General features: G+C 40.7%; 1 long non-coding RNA gene across 1 annotated transcript in view; it reads left to right on the top strand.

Annotated features, from left to right (window-relative positions):
• Positions 1 to 1069: 1069 nt before the first annotated feature.
• The window catches only part of LOC138249267 (uncharacterized), a 123577-nt gene continuing 118646 nt past the window's right edge, over positions 1070 to 6000 (top strand). The window contains exons 1-2 of the long non-coding RNA XR_011194816.1: positions 1070 to 1241; positions 2394 to 2501. This is a non-coding gene — a long non-coding RNA (uncharacterized lncRNA). The remainder of the gene's footprint in view (positions 1242 to 2393; positions 2502 to 6000) is intronic.

Genomic DNA, 6000 nt, shown 5'->3' with positions numbered 1-6000 from the left:
ATTGGTTCATGTTTAAAAACAATCATTTTTAATAAGTACTCCTCAATGCATTTCTATATTGTGACATATTCATGTCAAAGCTTCCACAGGTTAAAGATGTTTATTGTATGATGTGCATAACAGACATTTTCAGGGCTTGGCTAATGAACTGGCTTTAAAAGCCAACTCAGCCAGACCCCTGGCTCAGCTCTGCTTTGACTCTCCCTGTTAATATGTTGGCTCAGCCAACTTTACCTTAAATAGTGTGAAAGACAGAGCGTCCTTGTAGCCTGAGATGAGAGTTTCTGGCATTAAAATCTACAAATACAAATTATCCTCTCATTTTTTTAATCTGATGTTAGACTAGACCCTCCTAAGAACATAAAAACCCACCATGTTTGTGTTGTGAGATGGAACTTTATTATCACTAGTCTACAACTTGATCTGAGTTTGTGCTTTACTAATATGCAGGGTGCTTTGACTTTGGCTAAGAAAACTGAAGGGTGATGAATTTCTTGGGACCCAATGACTTTGTAAAGCTGCTTCTCCATTCTATTATTAATAATTTTAAAAAAAGCAGATGCTGGTTGGAGTTTTTAAATTTGTAGGTATGTGTACCATGTTAAAAAATATGTCTGGCGGGTGTAATTTTTAAAATGATGTAATCTGGAAAGCTGCTGAAGTTTGTTTCTCCACATACAAGTGGTGTCGTGCAGCCCTGCCAATAATCACCTCATGCACAAGTGAAAACAGTATGTCCCAAAGAGCTCCGTTTAATGTGTCAGTTGTGTGAAAGTTGCTCAGGGTTGTTTTACAGCCTGATGAGCAGGAGTAACTTAAGGAAGTTCTTGGCAGGAGGGTTGGTAACAGAGTCGTTGCCTCTCCCCTCACAGTGCACAGGTTCATCTAAATGATTTCCCTCCCAGGAGTTGAAATGAAATCTTCCCACCAAATCGCATTCCTTGTCCTCTATATGCATGGCTTGTTTCCCTACACGAGTCACGTGCTAGACTGGGACTTCTAATATCTTACTCAGGCACTTGAGAAACATTCTTTGTACAAAGCAGTTTCTCTCACAACAGGATGCACTGGGTCTTTCCCAAAGCTGAAGCACCCAAGACATGGACACAAGGAAGTACGAGCTCTCAGCACCCAATTGTCATCCTTCCTGAAGAAGCAGTCTGGGACCGAAAGAGACAGATACTTGACCTAGAAACTTCCAAATTTCTTCTTCTTGCCATTCGCCAAACTGCAGTGCTCAGGTAGACTAATCTGCACTTCCTTGTTAAATGAAAAGTGTAATTGATTTTTTAACGTACAGCGCCCTCTTCCTCCCCACTTCAGTATCATGGTTTCTTTCCTCCAGCTACAGGAATGCAGGCAAAGCACTTCCACTATCTGGGAAGCTGTTCTCACCTCAAAGCATTGCTAAACCAGTAGCATCCAAATGTTTTCCTTTTTGTACTTAGGCAAAGCATCTGTTAGGCAAATTTTAAGGGTAAAAACCAAAAGACATGGCTCCCGCATTTACAGAATTTCCTTTCTATGTTTGCATTATTTACCCTGTATATTCTCTCATGTTTTGATCATGAAGGTAATGCATCATTCTAGTGTAAACTAAAGTGCTTGACAGATCCCTATATATCCTTCCAGCCATTACTTTATGCTTCCAACCCCTCAGCTGTCCATGCTGAAGCAGTGGTCTAACAATAGCCTAGAAGTGGTCTTACTGTTCACCTGACTCTAGGGCCCATCAAAGGTGCCAAACATAGAACTATCTCACATGCAAATAATGTTTCTTTTTACAGTTTAGCACCCTTGGAGTGTATGTTATGTTAGACATCTACTCTATATGACTAAAATCCTCTATGAAAATGTTGACCTTGACTTAAAACTTCCATATGTCACCTCTCCATTTTTTCTTTGAATGGCCCGGTTCTTCCTGTCCATCTTCTGCGTGCCTTCCCTCCGAGTCACATGCATGTGTGCCTTTAGCCCCATTATTGTATTTGTGCAAATTGACCACGCCTCGTTTCAAAGCTTGCAACCTGTTCTTCTTGTTAATTAGACCATGCAACCTAGCAATACCTAACCTGTTCCAGCTCATCCACTAATCCCACTGACCATCTGCATGAACTCGTATACCTGCCCTCGCTAATGATCATACTAACTGATACGAATTTTAATCCACCTCAAAGACACAAGAGTGAACATACAGGCATGGAATATCTCCTTGAGAAAACTAGACTGAACCCTTTACAAAAAACAGTCACTGAATTAACCAGTTACATTGGTTCCCTGGACAAAGTGCTGATTGGCATAAAGCACTTCACCACCTTGTTAGGGCTAATAGGCGCTTTATAAAATGTAACTGCAATACAATACTTAATAAACAATCTGTTAACTTTCTGTAGGGTCCACTCCTGGTCCTACCATCCCCTATCGATTCATGAACAAATGGCAGCTGAAGGTCAACGAGTCAGACAAGAGTTCAGCTCTGAGATGTCTTCTTGGGTTTAAAGGTGAGTGATCTCACTTCTGGCAAATACCACTAATTCTGGTAGTTCATTCGCTTGCTTAGTAAGTTGGCACATCCTTTCTGCACATGGCCTTGGTTGCAGTGCACTGACACCAGTCACTGCTGTACACAGGGAAAACAAATTAGAGGGAACATTGCTCCAAACCCTGACAACATGCAAGCACTGCCATCTATTTGCCACCCCACCCCAGGATGTCACAATGTTGCGATCTTTTCTAGGCATGGTCAGTTATTGCTCAAGATACTGTAGCAAAATTGCTACAGTGAGCACTACATTGAGAGACCTGACAAAGTGAATTCAATGGTCTCAAGAATGTGACCAGAGTTTCACAGACATTAAGCATGTGATTGAGAATGCAATAGATTTGGCCTAGTTTGACTCAACTTACATACCAAAATCACAGTCGATGCGAGCCGGTAGGGCTACAGGCTATTCTTGCTCCAAGACAATGGCCATCCGAATGCTCAGAGACGCATTGTGGCCTATGCCAGTCGAAGCATGTCTGTGTAATAATCACTTCCTTATAATTCCTTTTTCATCTTGTAAGTTTTATTTTCTTCAATAAAAGATTAGGAATCACGACACCTTCAGCTTAGTCACAATCCAACCTCCCTTCTCTCCGTACTACCCACTGTCTCCCACATTCCATCCTTGACCTCAACATTACCTCTTCACATTCCATATTCCAAAGGAAACATGTCCCAAGGAATAATGGAAGATGAGACCATTACACACCTCCCCCCTTTAATATAACAAAAATGTTGAACTTTGTTTTACATAACTAAACAATCCTACGCAATAACATTTAACGTTATAAGCATACTAACGATTAACTTTACAAATGCGTCCCATACTCCACGTAGAGCCATTTTCTAATATCACAACATTTTTTCTAACATCCTTCACAAGTTGCGGAGGAGAATATTTGCTTTCTCCTTTCACAATAATCCCACTCTTTCTTACTGCCACCCAATCTCCCTTCTGTATATGACAACGTTTAGTACACATTCTTTTGTTATATTGTAAGGCACTTTTCTCCTGGAATTTCTCAACCCTGGATTTTATAGATTCCCTGTCAACCATCACTTTTTGATTTCCTTTTAACCATATTGGACATTCCAATACTCCAGGCTCTCTACCCTTCAATGATACAAAAGGTGACACTCCTGTTGTAGAATGGGGAGTGGTGCGATACGTCCACATCATTTTGTTTAATTCTCTTTTCCAAGGAAGTTGGTTGGCCAAGGATAATTGGATGTTATCCATGATCAATCGATTTATTCTTTCCACTAAACCATTGGCTTGTGGATGGAAAAGAGCTACTTTCTCATGCCTGATTCCAACTCTTCGTAAGTAGTCAACCATTTCAGATGATGTAAACTGCACACCATTATCAGACACTATGGACTTAGGAACTCCTTCTTCCAAGAACACCTCTTCAAAGAACTCAATAACCTCCTTAGTTCTCACATGATCCACCAGTTTGGTGACAAACCACTTGGAGTGGTAATCAATTAGCACAAGTATGTACCTATACTTCACACCTAACTTAAACACTGGTCCAATGAAATCCACTGTCAATTTCTCCCAAGGTCCACTTGGAAACTTTACAGGTGCTAGAGGAGCCTGTCTTAGAACCTTGGTCTTATCACTATTGGCACATGCAAAACAATCCTTTACCACTTCTTCAACTTGTCTGTCCATCTCTGGCCACCAAAACGATTGTCTTACCTTTCTCTTCACCATTCCCCTTCCAAGATGTCCCTGGTGCGTGATTTCTATAATGTGTTTCCTTATACCAGCAGGAGGAACAAGCTGATTCCTCCTCTGCAACCTCCCATTAACTATACTTAACTGATCTTTGACTTTAAGATATTCAACCAAGTCACCACAATTGTTCACACGGTCATCCCTCCATCCATTTACAACCCTTTCCTTCACAATCTTTAGCACAGGATCAGTTGTCACAGCATCTTCCCATTCCTGAGCCGTTATAGCCAATTCACCCAAAACAGTTCCTATCATATCTCCCATTCCATCCTCTACAAGCTCCCCATCATTTTCGGGTATTCTGGAAAGATAATCTGCCACAACATTCTTACTCCCTTTCACAAATTCCATCACAAAATTATAACTCAACACAGATAATAACCATTTTGAAATTCGTGGCGTGACGCTACCTTCAAGTCCACGTCCTCCCTTAAAAATATACGTCAATGGTTTGTGATCTGTTCTCAATTTAAAGGGTAAGCCCCATAAGTAAAATTTGAAATGGTTAATTCCCCAACAACATGCCAGGGCCTCCCTTTCAATTACAGAATATGAGATCTCAGCACCTTGTAACCTTCTAGATGCAAAACCAATTATAAGTTCCTCACCCTCTTTAACCTGTGACAATACAGCTCCAATACCCACATTACTAGCATCAGTGGTTAAAAAAGTCTTGGCATTTACATCGAATATACCCAGAGTGGGAACCTTCAAGATACAATCTTTCAATTCTTGGAAGGAATTTTTACAACTCTCATCCCACTTGTATGTTACACCTTTTTTCATGAGCATTCTTAGTGGTTCAACAATCTCAGTAAAGTTTTTCACAAATTTTGAACAATATTCTGCGAGTCCCAGGAATGACCTCAACTCATCTCTTGAACTGGGTTCTGGTGCATGTTCAATTGCCGATACTATGCTCTTTTTGGGCCTGATACCATCCTTACTTATGATGTGTCCCAAATACGTCACCTCCTGTTTCCGAATTTGGCATTTTTCTTTCTTGATTGTCAATCCATTGTCTTTTAACCTGTGCATCACTTCCAGAAACAAAAGATCATGATGGGATTCACTTTCACCCACAATCAGTATGTCATCCTGAAAACATAATATTTGAGTCATGTTACCAAAGATTCGCTCCATCATCCTTTGAAATACTGCGGAAGCAGAGGCAAGCCCAAATGGCATCCTCTTATACCGAAAGGCCCCCAACGGAGTTACAAAGGATGTTAAATGTCGCGAATCTGCATGTAGGTTTATCTGGTGGTACGCAGAAGACATATCTAAAACAGTGAATACACTCCCATTTGCTCTTACTGACAACATTTCAGCAATGTTAGGCAATGGTTGCCGGTCGACCCATATGCATCTGTTGAGATCCCTAAGGTCTATACATAAGCGGATTTTTCCGCCCTCCATCGGTGCTACAACCACCGGAGCTAACCACTCAGAAGATTCTATGGGTTCGATGATATCTTCACTCAACAGTTTTTCCAATTCTTGCCTCAAAGGTTCCCTCATTAAATTCGGAATATTTCTCACTTTATGCACCACAGGTGTAACGTACTTCTTCAATATGATTTTATGAGAAAATCCTTTTAGAAAACCTAATTTTCCGGAAAAAACCTCTGGAAACTTATCAATCAAGCTATGTTGCAATGACTCCGATACCACTTCAATGTCCACATCGCTGGTAAGTAATACCGGTTCC

This window comes from Pleurodeles waltl, chromosome 8, assembly GCF_031143425.1.
Source record: "Pleurodeles waltl isolate 20211129_DDA chromosome 8, aPleWal1.hap1.20221129, whole genome shotgun sequence".
NCBI lineage: Eukaryota > Metazoa > Chordata > Amphibia > Caudata > Salamandridae > Pleurodeles > Pleurodeles waltl.
This window is presented reverse-complemented; position numbering and strand designations above follow the sequence as displayed.